Here is a 24,049-nt window from a genome sequence, read left to right on the forward strand (position 1 = left end):
TACTACCTCATCTACTTCCCAGAACCCACAATTTAATTAGATCCTAATCATGCAATGTTTGAGGGTTGATCTAATGCAATAAAACTGGGTAGTAAAAGTGGTATGATCAAAGTGTTACTTGCCTTGCTGATGATCCGGGAAACCTAGCGATTCGAAGTAGCAACCGGCGCACTCCAGGTACTCTATCACAAACAAACAAGCATACAATAAGTACTCATCTAATGCACAGGTAAAACTCAAATAAGAGATTTAACCAGAAAGTTCAACTTAAGAACTCCGGTTTGCAAAAAGAATCAAATCAAACGAAGCAACAAAAATCAAACGGCAAAAGAAACAAGCTTCGTTTACTAATCTGGACCTAAGTCAAATTTTACCGAAGCAAAAACTTGTTTGAGTTGGTTAAACAGAAAGAGGGCTTCGAGACGAAACTCTAGGCGCTTGAATCGCCTGATTCCGATAAACGAGCGAAAAGAAAAACGAAAATGAAAAACAGATCGGAAATCGCGATCTGGAATATTCGCGGAAAATCCGAGAAAAAGAAAACTGACGAACAGTTTAACGAACGGACGTTCGTTAAGTGTAACTAAACGAAGAACGCGTTCGTTAAACCGAATGAACGAGCGAACGCTCGCTAAATAAGAAAACCGAAACAAAACAAATCCGATCTAAAAAAACTTAGGGTTTACAAAAAAACGGATCGGTTTCTTTAGAAAAACCGGGGCGGCGGGGCGGCTACCTCGGCTCGGCTCCGGCGGGGCCCCGGCGGGGTTCCGGCGTGGCGGCGGGACGGCGTGGGGTGGCGGGGCTGCGGCGGCGACGGTGGGAGGCGGCGGCGGCTCCGGCAGCGGCGGTGAGGGGCTCCGGTGGTGGCGAGCTTCGGCGGCGGCGAGCGAAGGCGGCGGCGGCGACTTGGGGATCCAGGGGGGCCCCGGGGTGGCTTTTAAAGGGGGGGAGACGGCGGCTTGGGGGAGGGGCCAAGGCGGCGGCGGAGAGGAGTCCGGCGAGGACTCCTAGTCTGGGTCGGCGGCGGTGGCGCGCGGCGCGGAGGCGGCGGCGCAGAGGCGGGCTGGCCTGGCTCAGCTGGGCCTTCGGCCTAGTTGGGTGCGGGCGCGGTTTTTTAAACAATTCTGCCGAAACTAAAAAAATCAAAAAAAATAAAATAAAATTCTAAAAATACCAAAATAAATTTTCACCGTCTAAATAAAATATTTAGAACGAAATGAACATTTTCTTGGCCCTAAATGCAATTTTGAAAAACGTGCAATTTTTCCTAAATTCAAATAAAATAGCCAAAACACCAAATAAAATAAAATATGATTTTTTTAATTAAATCCTCAATATTTATTATTTTTGGGAAAGTCATTTTATTCCCTCTCTCTTATTTTTATAAATGAAATAATTGAAGATAAAATAAATAAAATCAAATGATCCTATTTTCAAAATTCGAGAAAACTCAAATATGAAAATAACGAAATCCCCAAGTCTCTCCGTGGGTCCTTGAGTTGCGTAGAATTTCTAGGATCAACCAAAATGCAAATCAAATATGATATGCAATGATGCTCTAATGTATAACATTCCAAATTGAAAATTTGGGGTGTTACAAGGCTGGATGTTGTGGAACAACCGAAGACTCGGTATCCTCGCAAAATGATCATGGAAATCTTCCTGGTTGCTGCTTGGAGCCTATGGAAGGAGCGCAACAATAACTACTTTAGACACATCGTGCCATCCATTACCTCCTGGTGGGATCGGTTCAAGTGTGACTTTAGCAACATTCAATATAGTTTGCCAGAGCATAAGAGACATGTTGTCTCTTCCATCTTGCAACACCTGCATCAGGACTCTTAGTGGTTGCACATTGTTAGCCCTCACCTACTACCCACCTTTCTAATTACCACCATGTAATAGTTCTACATTTTATTTAATATATATGCAGTAGGAATCTTTCCTACTGTCTTAACCTTCAAAAAAATGTAGGCCTCTGCAATGGAACCCTCAGGTCTAGATCTGTTCCTAACATAGCCCTTGAAAGTGCCTAATCACCTTTCAATAGGGTACATCCAGCCATACTGTACTGGACCTTTAAGTAGTGCCTAATCAGGTAGATGAACAGCCAAATGCACCATCACATCAAAGAAGGTTGGAGGATATATCTTCTCAAGATCGCATAGGATAGTTGGTATCTTGTCTCTAAGATGCTCCAAAGCATTTATCCTGATATTTCTACTGCATAGTTCCCTGAAGAATTGTCCCAACTCTGCAACTGCTCTGTATATGTTAGGACGACCCAATCCTCTAAGGATAACAGGTAAAACCCATTGAAGTAGGATATGGCAGTCATGAGTTTTCAACCCTTGTACCTTGTTTCCATCTGCACTGACTCTCCTTTCAAGGTTGGAAGCAAATCCATGTGGGAATCTCACACGTGACAGGACCTTGCAGAATTCTTTTGTTTTTACCTTGTCTAAGACATACACAGCTGGTGCCATATCCCTTGATGCACCATCATCTTTCACTTGCAAATCGGATCTGATACTGATAAATTTCCGTCGTGCCAATAATTTTTGATTGTTCCATGCCAATATTCTACAACTTTTACATACTTTTGGCGACAATTTATATGATTTTATTGGACTAACATATTGATCCAGTGCCCAGTGCCAGTTCCTGTTTGTTGCATATTTTTTGTTTCACAGAAAATCCATATCAAACGGAGTCCAAACGGGATAAAAACTTACGGAGATTTTTTCTATTACATGTCAATTTTGGGAAGTGGAATCAACATGAGACGATTCCCGAGGCGGCGGCAAGGCAGGAGGGCGCGCCCCAGGGGGTAGGGCGCGCCCTGGGCCCTTGTGTCCACCCCGTAAGGTGGTTGGTGCCCCTCTTATGGCGCAAGAAAGCTAATATTCGGATAAAAATCGTGTTAAAATTTCAGCCCAATCGGAGTTACGGATCTTTGGGAATTTAAGAAAAGGTGAAAGGCCAGAAACAGGGAGCGCAGAAACAGAAGGAAACAGAGAGAGAGATCCGATCTTGGAGGGGCTCCCGCCCCTCCGCCTCCATGGAGGCCATGGACCAGAGGGGAAACCCTTCTCCCATCTAGGGGGAAGGTCAAGGAAGAAGAAGAAGAAGGAGGAGGGCTCCCCCCTCTCTCCCGATGGCGCCAGAACACCGCCGGTGCCATCATCGTGACGGTGATCTACACCAACAACTCCGCGGCCATCATCACCAAATCTCTCCCCCTCTATGCCGCGGTGTAATACATCTTCTTCCCGCTGTAATCTCTACTTAAACATGGTTCTCAACGCTATATATTATTTCCCAATGATGTATGGCTATCCTATGATGTTTGAGTAGATCTGTTTTGTCCTATGGGTTCATTGATGATCGTGATTGGTTTGAGTTGCATGTTTTATTATTGGTGATGTCCTATGGTGCTCTCCGTGTCGCACAAGCGTGAGGAATCCCCGTTGTAGGGTTTGCAATATGTTCATGGTTTGCTTTTTGTCTGTGTTGCGTGAGTGATAGAAACACAAACACAGATAAGTGGGTTATGGTGTATGGGGAATAAAGAGGACTTGATACTTTAATGCTATGGTTGGGTTTACCTTAATGATCTTTAGTAGTTACGGATGTTTGCTAGAGTTCCAATCATAAGTGCATATGATCCAAGAAGAGAAAGGATGTTAGCTTATGCCTCTCCCTCATATAAAATTGCAATAGTGATTACCGGTCTAGTTATTGAGTGCCTAGGGACAAATAACTTTCTTGTGACAAAAAGCTCTGTACTAAAACTAACTTAGTTATTTCTTTATCTAAACAGACCCTAGATTTTATTTACGTGCTCTTTATTATCTTGCAAACCTATCCTATCACACATACAAAGTACTTATAGTTTCATACTTGTTCTAGGTAAAGTGAACGTTAAGCGTGCATAGAGTTGTATCGGTGGTCGATAGAACTTGAGGGAATATTTGTTCTACCTTTAGCTCCTCATTGGGTTTGACAGTCTTACTTATCAAAAGAGGCTACAACTGATCCCCTATACTTGTGGGTTATTAAGACCTTTTACTGGCACCGTTGCCGGGGAGCAATAGCGTGGGGTGAATATTCTCGTGTGTGCTTGTTTGCTTTATCACTAAATAGATTATATTTGTTGTTCTAAGTTGTTTTCTATCTTTAGGTATGGATATGGAACACGAAATACAAAAAAATTAGGTGTAGTTGCTACTCATGGAGATGGGGAACCTCCTAAAACCCTCGATGCTCATTATGTGAAAAATAGTGAACACTACTTTGATAATCCTGAGAAAACACCGTTCAACTTGATAATGGGAGACACGTTGGATCAACGTGAATACTTTAGGGATTATTGCTTGACACAAAAAGGGAAACTGTTATGGGATCAAATTGATATGTTGCATTGGTATGCTTGGAACTTATGCCAGATATATGATTTTACTTGTTTCTCTAGGATGAAGGCTCCACACCTTCCCTTTTCATGTAAATTTAATGATAATGAAACCTTGGATTCTTATGATAATGGTACATATGATTACTATGATGTGGAATGAATAGAAGAATTCATTGCTTTTAAGGGTGCTTATGAAATTGAATCTTTGTTTGAAAAGTATGAAGCTTTTGATGATGATGTTTATAGGCCTGAAAATTTTGCTATACTTAAATATTGCTATGAGAATTATGAATATAATGCCAATATTGATGCATTTATTGAGAAAGTCTCCGTTGTCCAAGAAGAGACTAATATTTTGCAGGAATCTATGCAAGAAGAAATTGTTGAAACTGTGAGCTCATTAGATGAAAAAGATGACGAGGAGAGCGAAGAACAAAAGGAGGAAGAGCGGATTGATCACCCGTGCCCACCTTCTAATGAGAGTAACTCTTCAAGTCATACATTGTTTAATTTCCCTTCGTGCTTACCGAGGGATGATTGCTATGATAATTGCTATGATCCCTTTGATTTGTTTGAAATATCCCTTTTTGATGAACTTGATGCTTGCTATGCTTGTGGCCATGACGCCAATATGAATTATGCTTATGAAGATGAACTTGCTATAGTTCCCTATGTTAAGAATGAAATTGTTTCTATTGCACCCACGCATTATAGTCCTATTATCTTTTTGAATTCTCCCAACTACACTATATCAGAGAAGTTTGCGCTTATTAAGGACTATATTGATGGTTTGCGTTCTACTATTGCACATGATGATTTTGCTAAATATAATATGCATGTGCTTGCTGCTCCTACTTGAAATTATTATGAGAGAGGAACTACATCTCCGCCTCTCTATGTTTCCAATACGATAAAATTGCAAGAAGTTGTTTATGGTATGTATCGACCTTTACTATGTGTGCATGAATTGTTCTTTTATGACATACCGATGCATAGGAAGAGAGTTAGACTTCGCCATTGCATGATATATGTTGCTTTGTGCTCACTACTAAATTACAAATCATTGTTAATTAAAATTGGCTTTGATATACCTTGGGATCCGGGTGGATCCATTACTTGAGAGCTTTATGCCTAGCTTAATGGCTTTAAAGAAAGCGCTGCCAGGTAGACAACCCGGAAGTTTTAGAGAGTCATTTATTTCTGTTGAGTGCTTTTAAAAAGTTTAAAAACAAAAAAAATAAAGTGGGGAACCTAAAACTTTTTTCAAAAAGAAAAGCGAAAGTGAGAAAGATGAGCATTGTTAAAGTGGGAGCTACCCTTGAACTTTGTTCATGCCCATGGAAACTTTGTGAACCTTGATTACAGAAACTTTTCAACAAAAATAATTATCCCCTTGTACAAATTCATTGTATTATGAAAATAATGTGTCAAGATCTGCCTTTAGGATGATTAGATTGCTTGTTTGGTATGTGCAGTGGAAAAACAGATACTTTGGCTGTAGCGCGTGAATTTACATTTTTTACTGGAATGTCAAAAGCTTCTGAAACTTTTTGCACAGTACTTATATACAATTTTTTTATTTTGCCCTAATTTTTCAGAACTTTTAGAGGTACATAAGTATGGTTGATATTACAACACACTGTCATGTTTTTGACAGATTCTGTTTTTGATGCATTGTTTTGCTCGTTTTGATGAAACTATCGATTGTATCGGTGGTATAAGCCATGGAAAAGTTATATTACAGTAGATACAATGCAAAAACAAAATATGAATTGGTTTTCAACAATACTTAAAGTGGTAATTTGCTTTATTATACTAACGGATCTCACGAGGGTTTTGTTAACTTTTGTGTGATTGAAGTTTTCAAGTCTTGGGTGAGATCATGATGGATGAAGGAATAAGGAGTGGCTAGAACCTAAGCTTGGGGATGCCCGATGCACGCCAAGGTAATATTCAAGGACTCCCAAGCAACAAAGCTTGGGGATGCCCCGGAAGGCATCCCCTCTTTCTTCTAAAGATCATCGGTAATTTTACTTGGAGCTATATTTTTATTCGTCACATGTGTGTAAATCTTGGAGCGTCATGTGATTTTTATTTTACTTAATGCACCATGCTGGTATGAGATAGTCCTTGGTTGATTTATAGAAAGCTCTTTGAACTTCACTTATATCTTTTTAGTATGGCTTTATAGAATGCTTCATGTGTTTCACTTATATCATTTGAAGTTTGGATTGCCTGTTTCTCTACACATAGAAAACTGACATTTGTAGAATGCTCTTTTGCTTCATTTATATTTGTTAGAGCGTGTGGGCATATCTTTTGTAGAAAGAATTAAACTCTCTTGCTTCACTTAGATCTATTTAGAGAGTCAACAGGATTTGGTCATTCACATGACTGGTCATAAAATCCTACATAAAACTTGTAGATCACTGAATATGATATGTTTGATTCCTTGCAATAGTTTTGCGATATAAAGATGGTGATATTAGAGTCATGCTTGTCAGTAACTGTGGATTGGTAGAAATACTTGTGTTGAGGTTTGTGATTCCCGAAGCATGCACGTATGGTGAACCGTTATGTGATGAAGTCGGAGCATGATTTATTTTCTGATTGTCTTCCTTGTGAGTGGCGGTCGGGGAGGAGCGATGGTCTTTTCCTACCAATCTATCCCCCGACGAGCAAGCGTGTAGTACTTTGTTTTGATAGCTAATAATTTTTTGCAATAAGTATGTGAGTTCTTTATGACTAATATTGAGTCCATGGATTGTACGCACTCTCACCCTTCCATCATTGCTAGCCTCTTCGGTACCGTGCATTGCACTTCTCACCTCGAGAGTCGGTGCAAACTTCACCGGTGCATCCAAACCCCGTGATATGATACGCTCTATCACACATAAGCCTCCTTATATCTTCCTCAAAACGGGCACCATACCTACCTATCATGGCATTTCCATAGCCATTCCGAGATATATTGCCATGAAACTTCCATCTGTCGGCGTTCTGGGAATGGGGGTCCCTAGACTTGCCTGCCCGCGGCCCATGGCGTGGCCATGCTAGTGGGCCTGTACGGCCCATCTTCATCAACAAAACATTCAAGACCCTCGCGAGGGGCCAAGCCTCACGAGGGGGACGACGCAGGACCTCCTCGGGAGCGGCCTCTCCAGGCCGCCTCGCGAGGAGCGGAGATATCAAGGCAGGGCAAACCTCACGAGGCTCTCGTGACGTGAGCCATGACGATCAGGACCAGGCGGGCGCCAGCGCGTGCAGCGTCCTTGTTTCCTCTTTGGTGCTAAGGAGGCCAGTGCAGGCGCAGAGTACCGAGGCATCAGGCAAAGGTTTCCATATTAGTGCAACGAGACCAAGACCAGCCGGCCAGCAGGACGGAGGTCACCGTGGAGCCCAAGACGGCGTCATCACCAGAGCCTTTCGCAAGCGAAGACCGCTTTTGTCAGGATAGCTTGTACTTGCTGTCCCCTTTCAAATTGGCCGCCATTGTTGGCTCCCTTCCCGCTCAATATTTGGGGAGAGGACCAGGGCCTATATAAGTAGAGCAAGCCACCATGGTAGAAAAAGGTTGAACTGACCGAGCCCTCACCCACACAAGTTCGACAAGCACAAGAACACCTCAACCTCAGGAGGCTGTTCTTCCCACTTGTACTGTTCTTCATCAGCCCAAGAGGCAATCCACCACCACACACTGGAGTAGGGTATTACACCACATCGGTGGCCCGAACCAGTATAAGTCTCGTGTCCTTTGTGTTGTGAGTTCATCGAGTTCGTCCGCGAGATCTTAACGAGCTAGGGCGTAGATCGGTAGGAGGGGAAGAACTTCGCGCGCACCCCAGAGTTCGAACCTTAAGGGTTTTGCCGGAACCCAAGATCCAACATTTGGCGCGCCAGGTAGGGGTGCGCCGTAGCTTCCCTTCCGTCGATGGTCGCTCCGTCGTCTCCATGGCGGACGCTCGCCGCGCTAGAACTGAGCGCCGGGCTGCCCTCACCGCCCGTGTCGCTCAGACGGCTCTCGTCGGCGGGCCACCTCGTCGTTCCCCGTCGCCTGCCGCCAACGCCGCCACCAGCCCGGCAGGGAACGAGCAGCAAGCGTCCTCGCTGCACCCATCGGTGCGGCAGGACGGCCGCACCGCAACTCCATCACTGACCCCGGCCGGTTCCTCGTCCCACGCACATCGCGCTCCCGTGGACGCGCAGGCCGCGCTCCTCATGGCGAACGAGCTCATGCGCTACCGCCCGGTCGACGACCTCTATGAGGACTGGCTCGACCGCGTCTCCGAGATCGTCCGCGCCGCAGGGGGCTCCCTGGTGCCGTCCCTCTCTCTGCACGCCCTCCGCCAGCTACGGGTGACGCGGCTCATGGAGCGCCTCCACCTCCTCCGCCCCAAGACGGTGCCTTGGCGCCAAGACGCGCGGCCCCGCGGCGCGATCCACCACGCCCGGTGCCCGCGCGTGAACAGAGAAGCTGCCAAGAGATTCCTCGGCCGCGAGAAGCTGCACTTGCGCTCCCCGTGCCACCTCGCCAAGACCGCGCGCTGCCTGCGGTGGCGGCACGTGGGCCTCGTCAAGACCAAGCTCCACCTCCGAGACGGGCCCCGTCGACCACGGCCGGTTGCCGCGTCTTCACCCCCGAGCTGCGTATCGTCGCCTGGCCGGGAAAGTTCAAGCCGGATCTGCCTCCTCGGTATGACGGCACCCTCGACCCCGTGGAATTCCTGCAGCTCTACGAGCTGAGCATCGAAGCGGCCAACGGCGACGAGAAAGTCATGGCGAACTGGTTTCCTATGGCTCTCAAGGATGGTGCCCGCTCCTGGCTCCTGAACCTGCCTCAGGGCTCGATCTCCTCCTGTGACGAGATGCGCGACCGCTTCGTCGCCAACTTCCTAGGCACTCGCGACCGCCCACCGGCCGCGGGTGACCTGCGCCGCATCAAGCAACAACCAAGAGAGACCCATCAGAAGTTCATCCAGCACTTCAACAACACCCGCCTCAAGATCCCCAAGGTGACGGATGAGGCCATCATCTCTGCATTCTCCGATGGCGTCCGCTACATCAAGATGAAGGAGGAGCTCGCTATCCACGAGGAGCTGTGCACATCTCAGGAGCTGTTCAACCTGGCAACCAAGTGCGCAAGAGCTGAGGAGGGGCGCCTTTCCCTCCTCGAGCTGTCAGCTGTGGGTGCAGAGGAGAAGAAGGCCAAGGCCAAGGACGTGAAGCACAAGGAAGCAGCCGTGCTCGCAGCGGAGTCGGACACCAAGCGAGGCAGGGACCAGCCCGAGTCATCCAAGAACAGCCGGCCATTCTGCGCCTTCCACAACCTGAACACCCACAGCACCAGCGACTGTTAAGAACTCAGAGCCATTCGCGAGGGACGCTTCGATCGATGCCCCGAGCGCAGCGACTGGGGCTACGGCCGAGGAGGAGGACGTGGCGGCGGACGCTGGGACGACCGTGGCCCGCGCCAGGAATTGCGCGACAGGCCTGGTGAGGACCGCTGGCAGGAACATCCTCACGAGGGCGCCTGGAGGGACCAGCCTCGTGAGGATCGTCCTCAGGGCAACGCCGGTCTTCCCCCGCTGCCGCCACCACCAAGAAGGAATGACGACCACCATCAAGACGAGGGGGCTGGGGGCTTCCAAGAGCCGCGTGCTATCACTTGCATCTTGGGCGGAGCTCAGGCCCCAGCCTCACAGCGCATCTTCAAACAGTTTGCTCGTGAAGTGAATGTAGTCCTCCCCAAGCTCGAGGCCACGCGCCCTCTCAGGTGGTCCCAGTTCGCCATCACCTTCAACTCGGCATATCAGCTCAAGTGCGTAGCCACTACTGGCGCCCTCCCGATGCTTTGCTCACCAGTCATCAGCAACGTGCAAGTCACCAAGACCCTCATCGACGGCGGCGCAGGGCTCAACGTCTTGTCCGTCGACACGTTCGACAACCTTCAAGTGCCCTATGAGCAGCTTCAGCCTACCATGCCTTTCTCAGGAGTGACCGACGGCTCCACCACACCGATATGGCAGGTCCGCCTCCCTGTCACCTTCAGGGAACGCAAGAACTACCGCACCGAACTCATCGACTTCGACGTCGCGCACATCCGCCTGCCATACAACTCCATCCTTGGGTATCCTGCCCTGGCCAAGTTCATGGCCGTCACCCACCACGGCTACAACGTCCTCAAGATGCCGGGAAGCAGCTGAATCATCACGCTCCCATGCGAAGAAAGAGATGCGGTATGCTCCCTCGAGCATGCCTTCCAAGCTGCAGCAATCAACGACCCCGACAGCAAAGGCGAGGGCCCTCCTGAGGCCCTCCCCAAGAAGAAGAAGCAGCTGCGTTGTGCAGGATCTCAGGAGGATGGCGTTGTGACTGGAACCTCGTCAGGATCAGCGCCCGCTCCAGGGGCGCCTCCCTCCATCGCATAGGAAGGCACGCCCGGCGCCCTCCTCGGGCAGGGCTCTGGGGTTCTCTTCTGGAGGGCCTCAGACCTTGCCAACCTCACGAGGGAGGTGCTCGGGCACCACTTGGAGCCGTGCTTCACGGCACGTTTCCCTCAGGAGAACACAGGGCGAGGAGCGCCCACCGCTCAGGAGTTCATCACCAAGACCACTCAGGAACTGCAAGACACAAGGGCAATGCGCGGCGACTGCCACTCACGAGGTGCAACGACCGCCGCTCACGAGGCGCAGCTCCACATCCAGGCGAGGATGCCAGGCTGCGCGTCTGCTTCGACGTTCCAGGGCTCAACAGGGCAGCATCTCAGGAGCCTTTCTGGCCTTCACGCGTAGGCTGTTGCGAGGGTCCACCGCACAGCTGCATTCGCATGCCTTTCGGCCTGCCGAGCGTGTCGTCAGCCCATCAGTGCAACCTGCGGCGTGTCCTGGCAGGTCAGGAGGCCAGGCACCACGCCGTCCTGGCAGAGATGGAGACGGTCCTCAGGGAACCACCTGAGCCCCCAGAGCCTCCCGAGGTTCAGGGCCCCGGTGGCTCCTGAGGAGCTACCCCCTTGAGGCACGCCTTCAGCTGCACCAACTCTCCTTCGTCGACAGAATCAGATGACATTTTCCAAGTTCGTTTAGCTGGGAGCGCCCCTCGGGCTGCATTATTCCCAGGCCGCGTGGGTCCGTCCCTGTGGCATGTATCCCTTTTGTTTATGTCTTTAGTTTACCCTGTTGGGGGCGCCCCATGGGCTGCATCATCCCCAAGCCGCTCGGGCCTGACCTAGTGGCATGTATCTTTCTGCATTTACCCAAGCGGATTTGCCTTCCATGCTTAATCTGCCCATGATTGTCACCTGCCCGATTATCACCCGCTCAATCGTCGCCTCCCTCGGGGCCTCCTCACATAGGCATGGCGCTGGTGCATGGGTCCGTCCCTGCCATGTCGACAAACCTGAGAGGTCGAGCTCTGGCTCGCGGCGCGCCCCATGCACGTCACCTCATCAGGCCCTCAGTGCCTTCATCTCCTCACAAGGCAACCAGAGGCAGACTGGCAGCCATAACGGCAAACCCGTGTTTCTCCTTGTGCTGGCTCGCAAGAATATCACGAGGATAGCCCAGGCGGCACCGCGAGCTCCCACCTCTTCCAAGTAAACCGCTTGCACGTTAAAAGGGGGGCTCTTGAGCATCGCGACTCAGGAGCTCTTACTAGCTTTCCAGCCCTCACCCCCTGGCCTTGTCCACGGCACTGCGACCTGGCATACCAGCGGCGGCTGAGCTCGCTCGAGGGCCGGGACCTAAGGACGTAGAGCATGAAGGAAAGCATTGGAAGGGGGAGGACCCGTACGGGCCTAACCAAGCTACACTGCGGATGGTTGCGCACAGGCCCAGCGCACCGCAAGGAATCAACTCGGAATCGGCAAGATAAGTCTCGCGTTCAGATTGGCTAGTTGTTGGAGCCTAGGTGTTTGCGCACGCCGCATCCCTGTCGCGGCCACGTCGCCTCCCTTTCCTGCTGATAACCCACAAGTATAGGGGATCAATTGTAGCCTCTTTCGATAAGTAAGAGTGTCAAACCCAACGAGGAGCTAAAGGTAGAACAAATATTCCCTCAAGTTCTATCGACCACCGATACAACTCTACGCACACTTGACGTTCGCTTTACCAGAAACAAGTATGAAACTAGAAGTATTTTGTAGGTGTTGTTGGATAGGCTTGCAAGAAAGTAAAGAGTGAGTAAATAAAAGCTAGGGGCTGTTTAGAAAAATACACAACTAAATTAGTAAAGAGCTTTTTGTTACGAGAAAGTTATTTGTCCCTAGGCAATCGATAACTAGACCGGTAATCATTATTGCAATTTTATTTGAGGGAGAGGCATAAGCTAACATACTTTCTCTACTTGGATCATATGCACTTATGATTGGAACTCTAGCAAGCATCCGCAACTACTAAAGATTCATTAAGGTAAAACCAAACCATAGCATTAAAGCATCAAGTCCCCTTTATCCCATACGCAAACAACCTACTTACTCGGGTCTGTGCTTCTGTCACTCACGCCACCCACCATAAGCAAATCATGAACATATTGCAAACCCTACAATGGGAATCCCTCACGCTTGTGCAACACGGACAACACCATAGGACAGCACCAACAATAAAACATGCAACTCAAACCAATCTTGATCATCAAATAACCCATAGGACAAAACAGATCTACTCAAACATCATAGGATAGCCATACATCATTGGGAAATAATATATAGCGTTGAGCACCATGTTTAAGTAGATATTACATCGGGTAAGAAAGAGGTTACACCGCTGCATAGAGGGGGGAAGAGTTGGTGACGATGGCGGTGAAGTTGTTGGTGAAGATTGCGGTGATGATGATGGCCACGGCGGCGTTCCGGCGCCACCGGAAGAGAAGGGGAGAGGGGGCCCCTTCGTCTTCTTCTTCCTTGACCTCCTCCCTGGATGGGAGAAGGGTTTCCCCTCTGGTCCTTGGCCTCCATGGCGAGGGAGGGGCGAGAGCCCCTCCGAGATAGGATCTGTCTCTCTGTCTCTCTCTGTTTCTGTGTTCTGTTCTGCTGCCCTTTCACCGTTTCATATATATATGGAGATCCGTAACTCCGATTGGACTGAAACCTTCGCCGTGATTTTTTACCAAAAATTAGCTTTCTTGCAGCCGAAGAAGGGCATCAACCGCCTTACGGGTGGCCCACGAGGGGCAGGGGCGCCCCTTGCCTCGTGGCCACCTCGGGCACCATCTCGCGTGGATTTTTCTTCCGGAATTTTCCAAATATTCCAAAAATAAGCTCCGTCCGTTTTATCCCGTTTGGATTCCGTTTGATATGGATATTCTGCGAAACATAAAACATGCAACAAACAGGAACTGGCACTGGGTACTGAATCAATATGTTAGTCCCAAAAAATAGTATAAAAAGTTGCCAAAAAGTATATGAAAGTTGAATAATATTGGCATGGAACAATCAAAAATTGTAGATACGACGGAGACGTATCACCTGCCTTACCATGGCTGCTTGAGCGCTAAAGGGGACCTCCTGAGCATCACGCCTCAGGGGCTCTTACTAGACCTCGGGCCGCACACCTCCTGGCCTTGACCACGGTGCTACCTCCTGAGCACTGCGTTGGTTTTCCCTTGAAGAGGAAAGGGTGATGCAGTAAAGTAGCGTAAGTATTTCCCTCAGTTTTTGAGAACCAAGGTATCAATCCACTAGGAGACCACGCACGAGTCCCTCGTACCTACACAAACAAACAAGAACCTCACAACCAACGCGATAAAGGGGTTGTCAATCCCTCTACGGTCACTTACGAGAGTGAGATCTGATAGATATGATAAGATAATATTTTTGGTATTTTTATGATAAAGACTAAAAGTAAAGAAAGCAAAATAAACGGCGCAAGAAATAACTAAGTGTTGGAAGATTAATATGATGGAAAATAGACCCGGGGGCCATAGGTTTCACTAGTGGCTTCTCTCAAGAGCATAAGTATTACGGTGGGTGAACAAATTACTGTTGAGCAATTGATAGAATTGAGCATAGTTATGAGAATATCTAGGTATGATCATGTATATAGGCATCACGTCCGAGACAAGTAGACCGACTCCTGCCTGCATCTACTACTATTACTCCAAACATCGACCGCTATCCAGCATGCATCTAGAGTATTAAGTTCATAAGAACAGAGTAACGCTTCGAGCAAGATGACATGATGTAGAGGGATAAACTCATGCAGTATGATAGAAACCCCATCTTGTTATCCTCGATGGCAACAATCCAATACATGCCTTGCTGCCCCTACTGTCACTGGGAAAGGACACCGCAAGATTGAACCCAAAACTAGGACTTCTCCCATTGCAAGAAAGATCAATCTAGTAGGCCAAACCAAACTGATAATTCGAAGAGACTTGCAAAGATAACCAATCATACATAAAAGAATTTAGAGAAGATTCAAATACTGTTCATAGATAAACTTGATCATAAACCCACAATTCATCGGTCTCAACAAACACACCGCAAAAGAAGATTACATCGAATAGATCTCCACGAGAATCGGGGAGAACATGGTATTGAGATCCAAAGAGAGAGAAGAAGCCATCTAGCTAATAACTATCACATCATCGGAGAGGCTATGGTGTTGATGTAGAAGCCCTCCGTGATCAATGCCCCCTCCGGCAGGACGCCGGAAAAGGCACCAAGATGGGATCTCACGGGTACAGAAGGTTGCGGCGGTGGAATTAGGTTTTCGTGGATGCCTCTGTTGGTTTGGGGGTACGTAGGTATATATAGGAGGAAAAAGTACGTCAGTGGAGCAACGTGGGCCCCATGAGGGTGGAGGGCGCGCCCAGGGGGGTAGGTGCGCCCCTGCCTCGTGCTCTCCTGGTTGCTTTCTTGACGTAGGGTCCAAGTCCTCTGGATCATGTTCGTTCCGAAAATCACGTTCCCGAAGGTTTCATTCCGTTTGGACTCCGTTTGATATTCTTATTCTGCGAATCACTGAAATGGGCAAAAAACAACAATTTGGGCTGGGCCTCCGGTTAATAGGTTAGTCCCAAAAAATGATATAAAAGTGTATAATAAAGCCCGTTAAACATCCAAAACAGAATATAATATAGCATGGAAGAATCAAAAATTATAGATACGTTGGAGACGTATCAAGCATCCCCAAGCTTAATTCCTGCTCGTCCGCGAGTAGGTAAATGATAAAAACAGAATTTTTGATGTGGAATGCTACTTTAGCATAATTTCAATGTAGTTCTTCTTATTGTGGCTCGAATGTTCAGATTAGATATGATTCAAGATGAAAGTTTAATGTTGACATAAAAACAATAATACTTCAAGCATGCTAACCAAGCAATTATGTCTTATCAAAATAACATAGCCAAAGCAAGTTATCCCTACAAAATCATATAGTCTGGCTATGCTCCATCTTCCCCACACAAAATATTCATATCATGTACAACCCCGGTTTTAGCCAAGCATTTGGTTCATACTTTTTAACGCGCTTCAGCCTTTTCAACTTTTACGCCATACATGAGCGCAAGACATGGATATAGCACTATGGTGGAATAAGGTATAATGATGGGGGTTATGTGGGAAGACAAAAAGGGAGAAAGTCTCACATCGACGAGGCTAATCAACGGGCTATGGAGATGCCCATCAATTGTTGTCAATGCAAGGAGTAGGGATTGCCATGCAACAGATGCACTAGAGCTATAAGTGTATGAAAGCTCAAAAAGAAACTAAGTGGGTGTGCATCCAACTTGCTTGCTCATGAAGACCTCGGGCATTTGAGGAAGCCCATCATTGGAATATACAAGCCAAGTTCTATAATGAAATTTCCCACTAGTATATGAAAGTGACAAAATGAGAGACTCTCTATCATGAAGATCACGGTGCTACTTTGAAGCACAAGTGTGGTAAAAGGATAGTAACATTGTCCCTTCTCTCTTTTTCTCTCTTTTTTTATTTGGGCCTTTTCTCTCTCTCTTTTTTTATGGCCTCTTTTTTTTAGTCCGGAGTCTCATCCCGACTTGTGGGGGAATCATGGTCTCCATCATCCTTTCCTCACCTGGGACAATGCTCTAATAATGATGATCATCACACTTTTATTTACTTACAACTCATGAATTACAACTCAATACTTGGAACAAGATATGACTCTATGTGAATGCCTCCGGCGGTGAACCGGGATATGCAATGAATAAAGAGCGACATGTATGAAAGAATTATGAATGGTGGCTTTGCCACAAATACGATGTCAACTACATGATCATGCAAAGCAATATGACAATGATGGAGCGTGTCATGATAAACAAAACGGAGGAAAGTTGCATGGCAATATATCTCGGAATGGCTATGGAAATTCCATGATAGGTAGGTATGGTGGTTATTTTGAGGAAGATATAAGGAGGTTTATGTGTGATAGAGCGTATCATATCACGGGGTTTGGATGCACCGGCGAAGTTTGCACCAACTCTCAAGGCCGAAGAGGCTAGAAAATTGCGGAAAGGTAAATGTGCGTATAATCCATGGACTCACATTAGTCATAAAGAACTCATATACTTATTGCAAAAAATTATTAGCCCTAGAAGCAAAGTACTACTACGCATGCTCCTTGGGGAAGGGTTGGTAGGAGTTAACCATCGCGCGATCCCGACCGCCACACAAAGGATGACAATCAACAAATACCTCATGCTCCGACTTCGTTACATAACGGTTCACCATACGTGCATGCTACGGGAATCACAAACTCCAACAAAAGTATTTCTCAATTTCACAATTACTCAACTAGCACAACTATGATATTACCACCTTTATATCTCCAAACAATTATCAAGCATCAAATTTCTCATGATATTATAATTAAAGCAATTTGCCATGCTGTTTTAAGACTCTCAAAATAATATAAGTGAAGCATGAGAGATCAATAATTTCTATAAAATACAACCACCACCGTGCTCTAAAAAGTATAAGTGAAGCACTAGAGCAAAAACTATATAGCTCAAAAGATATAAGTGAAGCACATAGAGTATTCTAATAAATTCCAATTTGTGTGTGTCTCTATCAAAAGGTGTGTACAGCAAGGATGATTGTGGTAAACTAAAAAGCAAAGACTCAAATAATACATGACGCTCCAAGCAAAACACATATCATGTGGTGAATAAAAATATAGCTCCAAGTAAAGTTACCGATGGAAGTAGACGAAAGAGGGGATGCCTTCCGGGGCATCCCCAAGCTTTGGATTTTTGGTGTCCTTAGATTATCTTGGGGTGCCATGTGCATCCCCAAGCTTAGGCTCTTTCCACTCCTTGTTCCATAATCCATCAAATCTTTTACCCAAAACTTGAAAACTTCACAACACAAAACTTAGCAGAAAATCTCGAGAGCTCCGTTACGAAAGAAAACAAAAGACCACTTCAAGGTACTGTAATGAACTCACTCTTTATTTATATTGGTGTTAAACCTACTGTATTCCAACTTCTCTATGGTTTATAAACTATTTTACTAGCCATAGATTCATCAAAATAAGCAAACAACACACGAAAAACAGAATCTGTCAAAAACAGAACAGTCTGTAGTAATCTGTAACTAACGCAAACTTCTTGAACTCAAAAATATCTACCAAAATAGGAAGACCTATACAATTTGTTTATTGATCTACTGCAATTGGAATCAGTATTTTATCACGTTCTGGTGATTTTTAACAATTGTTTTCGTGAACAGAAAGTTTCTGGAATTTTCAGGAAGATCAAATAACTATCATCCAAGAAGATCCTATAGGTTTAACTTGGCACAAAAACTAATTAAAGCATAAAAACAAATATAACCAGAGGCTAGATCAAATATTTATTCCTAAACAGAAGAAAAAAGCGAAAAACTAAAATAAAATTGGGTTGCCTCCCAACAAGCGGTATCGTTTAACGCCCCTAGCTAGGCATTAATAATTTTAATGATGCTCACATGAAAGACAAGAATTGAAGCGCAAAGAGAGCATCATAAAGCATGTGAAAAACACATCTAAGTATAACATACTTCCTATGCATAGGCATCTTATAGGCAAACAAATTATCAAAGCAAGCAAAAACTATCATATGCAAGGAAGCGGAAAGAAACAATAGCAATCTCAACATAACGAGAGGTAATTTAGTAACATGAAAATTTCTCCAACCATATTTTCCTCTATCATAATAATTACATGTGGGATCATATTAAAATTCAAGAATATATCTATCTCATAAAAAAATCTACATGATCCACATGCATGCAAAGTTGACACTCTTCCAAAATAGTGGGATTAACATTAACTAAAGTCATGACCTCTCCAAACCCACTTTTATCAAAAATACCATAAGATTGAACATTCTCCAAATATGTGGGATCTAAAGTTGACACTCTTCCAAACCCACTTTCAATATTATTGCAAACGCTATTATCAATCTCATATTCATCATGGGGCTTAAATAAATTTTCAAGATCATAAGAAGAATCACCCCAATCATGATCATTGCAACAAGTAGTAGACATAGCAAAAACTAGCATCCCCAAGCTTGGGGTTTTGCATAATATTAGCACAATTGACATCAAGAAAATTTATAGTAAAATTATCGCAATCATGCTTTTCATCGAAGGAACTACCAAGTATGGGTGCAATAGCAACGATCTCATGTTTAACGTAAGGAACTATAGCAAATTCATCTTCATAAATATTGGCATCATGGCCACAAGGATAGCAAGTATCATGTTCATCAAGGGATATTTCAATCAAATCATTGGAATCATAATTATCTATAGATTCGTGCATATCATTATTTTCTTTCAAAGCAACAGTCATTCTTTCAATAAATTCTTTGACATAGACATTATGAGCATAGTTTTCATAGCAATATTCAAGTATGTCAAGATTTTCAGATTCGTAAAGAGTAGTATCATACTTTTCAATCAAAGAAGCAACTTCATAAGAACCCTTAAAAGCAACAAATTCTTCAATTTGTTCGATATCATAGTAGCTATAAACACCCTTTGCATAAGAAGATAAAATTTCATTTTCATTAAACTCACATAGGTAGGGAAGGTGTTTTTGAGGGCTCTTAGAGCAACAAGTAATATCAAAAATTTCACAAAGATTCCAAGCATAACACAGCAATTTGTTTATTTGATTCCATAAGAGTTTCCCTTTTTCATACAAACGGTGACGCACAAAATGAGCATGCTCACCTAAAGATTTCCCATCAACTAGGCTAGTTGGGGTTTCAGCACGAGCGCATAATGATCGAAGATGATCCAAGTAGAACACTTTAAGTGGATCCATATCAATAGATTTTTAGCAAGCAAAGATGCAAGCAAATAGAAGGCACACGGTAACACGAGCAAACAGAAGGACGAACGGAAGAGGGGCGAATAAAACGGCAAGGGTGAAGTGGGGGAGAGGAAAACGAGAGGCAAATAATGTAATGCGAGGGATAAGAGTTTGTGATGGGTACTTGGTATGTTGACTTTTGCGTAGACTCCCCGTCAACGGCGCAAGAAATCCTTCTTGCTACCTCTTGAGCACTGCGTTGGTTTTCCCTTGAAGAGGAAAGGGTGATGCAGTAAAGTAGTGTGCGTATTTCCCTCAGTTTTTGAGAACCAAGGTATCAATCCAGTAGGAGACCACGCACGAGTCCCTCGTACCTACACAAACAAACAAGAACCTCGCAACCAACGCGATAAAGGGGTTGTCAATCCGTCTACGGTCACTTACGAGAGTGAGATCTGATAGATATGATAAGATAATTTTTTTGGTATTTTTATGATAAAGACTAAAAGTAAAGAAAGCAAAATAAACGGCGCAAGAAATAACTAAGTGTTGGAAGATTAATATGATGGAAAATAGACCCGGGGGCCATAGGTTTCACTAGTGGCTTCTCTCAAGAGCATAAGTATTACGGTGGGTGAACAAATTACTGTTGAGCAATTGATAGAATTGAGCATAGTTATGAGAATATCTAGGTATGATCATGTATATAGGCATCACGTCCGAGACAAGTAGACCGACTCCTGCCTACATCTACTACTATTACTCCACACATTGACCGCTATCCAGCATGCATCTAGAGTATTAAGTTCATAAGAACAGAGTAACACTTTGAGCAAGATGACATGATGTAGAGGGATAAACTCATGCAATATGATATAAACCCCATCTTGTTATCCTCGATGGCAACAATACATTACGTGCCTTGCTGCCCCTACTATCACTGGGAAAGGACACCGCAAGATTGAGCCCAAAGCTAAGCACTTCTCCCATTGCAAGAAAGATCAATCTACTAGGGCAAACCAAACTGATAATTCGAAGAGACTTGCAAAGATAACCAATCATACATAAAAGAATTCAGAGAAGATTCAAATATTGTTCATAGATAAACTTGATCATAAACCCACAATTCATCGGTCTCAACAAACACACCGCAAAAGAATATTACATCGAATAGATCTCCACGAGAATCGGGGAGAACATGGTATAAAGATCCAAAGAGAGAGAAGAAGCCATCTAGCTAATAACTATGGACCCGAAGGTCTGAGGTAAACTACTCACACATCATCGGAGAGGCTATGGTGTTGATGTAGAAGCCCTCCGTGATCAATGCCCCCTCCGGCAGGACGCCGGAAAAGGCCCCAAGATGGGATCTCACGGGTACAGAAGGTTGCGCGGTGGAATTTGGTTTTCGTGGATGCCTCCGTTGGTTTGGGGGTACGTAGGTATATATAGGAGGACGAAGTACGTCAGTGGAGCAACGTGGGCCCCATGAGGGTGGAGGGCGCGCCCGGGGGGGGGGGGGGTAGGCGCGCCCCCTGCCTCATGCTCTCCTGGTTGCTTTCTTGATGTAGGGTCCAAGACCTCTGGATCACGTTCATTCCGAAAATCACGTTCCCGAAGGTTTCATTCCGTTTGGACTCCGTTTGATATTCTTTTTCTGCGAATCACTGAAATAGGCAAAAAAACAGCAATTTGGGCTGGGCCTCCGGTTAATAGGTTAGTCCCAAAAAATGATATAAAAGTGTATAATAAAACCCGTTAAACATCCAAAACAGAATATAATATAGCATGGAACAATAAAAAATTATAGATACGTTGGAGACGTATCACACGACACGCGACCTGGCATACCAGCGACGGCTGCAGCCTGCCTCGGGACCGGGACCTGTCAGCGTAGAGCAACAAGCTACCGCGAGGTTGGAAAGGGGAGACCGAGCCTTAACAGGACATGCATTCGCAAATTTTCATAATAAGGAAGATACACCCAGGAGACATTACAGACCCTTCACACACCCCCACGGGGTACTTCATGATTCTTCGCAGGGAACAAATGATGAGAACTAAAAGGAATCCTATCTACACCCTCCCGTGATGGACGCCATCATCAACAGTGGGCCACGGGAGGCCGGCGCCGACCCCATCCAGATCAGCGGCAGCAGGACGCCGCGGCCCTGCTCCGAGTTCGGCGAGAGCTCGGGGGCACGTAGCTATCGTCTCTCGTCTCCGGAGTCTCGTAAAGCTCAGGAGAATCGCTAGAGTCACAGGGGCTGCCGCTGCTGGAGTAGCCGCGAGCGAAGCGCGCGTCAGCCTGGCACTCCCCTCCAGGGCAACACTCCAGGCGGCGGCCCTCCGCGTCGAAGACCTTGAAGAAGAGAATGGAGGTGCCGTCGTACTCGAAGTGGATCTCGTGGGCGCCTTCAGCACGGCTAACCCGCGCAACCTCGCCCCAGCCGCGGGTCATGAAGATCTTGCCGGTGGGGACCGCTTTGATCTCTGCTCCGGTCGCCGAAGCGTTGTAGTCGGCATGCTGAAGCCAGAGCTCGAGAGGCCCCCTCGACGGCATCACGTCGGAAAAGAACCGCGGGAAGCGGATCCAAGAGCTTGGGGGCATCGGCGCCCATGGCACAAGTTCGCGCAAGGAATCGGCGGCGTGGATCCCAGGAGCAACGACACGCATCGCCGTCGCGCGGCGACCACGAGAGCGGCGCGGGCGGCGCCGCTCGCCGCTCCGCCCCCCTGAGCCCTCGACTCGGTCGTACAATGGAAGCAAGTACCCTGGAGGAGGCCGCTCGCACCAAGGCCTCGTCACCACCTGCATCGCCGCTTCGTCGCGATGATGGATCGACCTCTTCTTCGGCGGGAGCGGCCCCAGATCGTCGCGGGCGGCCTTTCCTTTCTTGTCCGCGGAAAACCTTCGGATGGGCGCCATTGTTGCAAGCAGAGGAGCAATGAGCAAGCAAGCAAGGAAGAAATGGGTGATGGGGGCTCCGCCCCCTCCCCATTTATAGCGAAAGAAGGCCAACTGGCGCCTTGCACGATCACAGGTAATGATGGTTTTCCTTGCATGTCGCAGGGACTTGTCAAGTCGAGCAGTTGCCGAGGCAGCATGGGGAAGTGGAGACGCCCACGTTCAATCAACCGCCACGCGTCGACCAAGGCCGCAGGCTTTTGGGGCCCGCGGTACTCTATACATGACCTTTGGCTTCGCCGCGAAGCCAAGCCCGAGCGCACCTTGGGCCCGGGGGCTACTGTCGGCGTTCTGGGAACGAGGGTCCCCAGACTTGCCTGCCTGCAGCCCACGGCGTGGCTATGCTAGCGGGCCTGTACGGCCCATCTTCATCAACAAAACATTCAAGACCCTCGCGAGGGGCCAAGCCTCGCGAGGGGGACGACGCAAGACCTCCTCGAGAGCGGCCTCTCTAGGCCGCCTCGCGAGGAGCGGAGAAATCAAGGCAGGGCAAACCTCACGAGGCTCTCAAGACGTGAGCCATGACGATCAGGACCAGGCGGGCGCCAGCGCATGCAGCGTCCTTGTTTCCTCTTTGGTGCTAAGGAGGCCAGCGCAGGCGAGGAGTACCGAGGCATCAGGCAAAGGTTTCCATATCAGTGCAACGAGACCAAGACCAGCTGGCCAGCAGGACGGAGGTCACCATGGAGCCGAAGACAGCGTCATCACCAGAGCCTTTCGCAGGCGAAGACCGCTTTTGTCAGGATAGCTTGTACTCGATGTCCCCTTTTAAATTGGCTGCCATTGTTGGCTCCCTTCTTGCTCAATATTTGGGGAGAGGACCAGGGCCTATATAAGTAGAGCTAGCCACCACAGTAGAAAAAGGTTGAACTGACCGAGCCCTCACCCACACAAGTTCGACAAGCACAAGAACACCTCAACCTCAGGAGGCTGTTCTTCCCACTTGTACTGTTCTTCATCATCCCATGAGGCAATCCACCACCACACACTGGAGTAGGGTATTACACCACATCGGTAGCCCGAACCAGTATAAATCTCGTGTCCTTTGTGTTGTGAGTTCGTCGAGTTCGTCTGCGAGACCTTAACGAGCTAGGGCGTAGATAGGTAGGAGGGGAAGAACTTCGCGCGCACCCCAGAGTTCGAACCTTAAGGGTTTTGCCGGAACCCCAGATCCGACACCATCATCATCATAAACACGACTTGAGCATTCATTGTCATATTGCTTTGCATGATCGTAAGATAGCTAGCATGATATTTTCATGGCTTGTCCATTTTTTGATATCTTTGCGATGCTAGATCATTGCACATCCTGGTACACTGCCAGAGGCATTCATATAGAGTCATATTGTTCTAGATACCGAGTTGTAATATTGAGTTGTAAGTAAATAAAAGTGTGATGATCAT

This window comes from Triticum aestivum, chromosome 2D, assembly GCF_018294505.1.
Source record: "Triticum aestivum cultivar Chinese Spring chromosome 2D, IWGSC CS RefSeq v2.1, whole genome shotgun sequence".
Taxonomy (NCBI): domain Eukaryota; kingdom Viridiplantae; phylum Streptophyta; class Magnoliopsida; order Poales; family Poaceae; genus Triticum; species Triticum aestivum.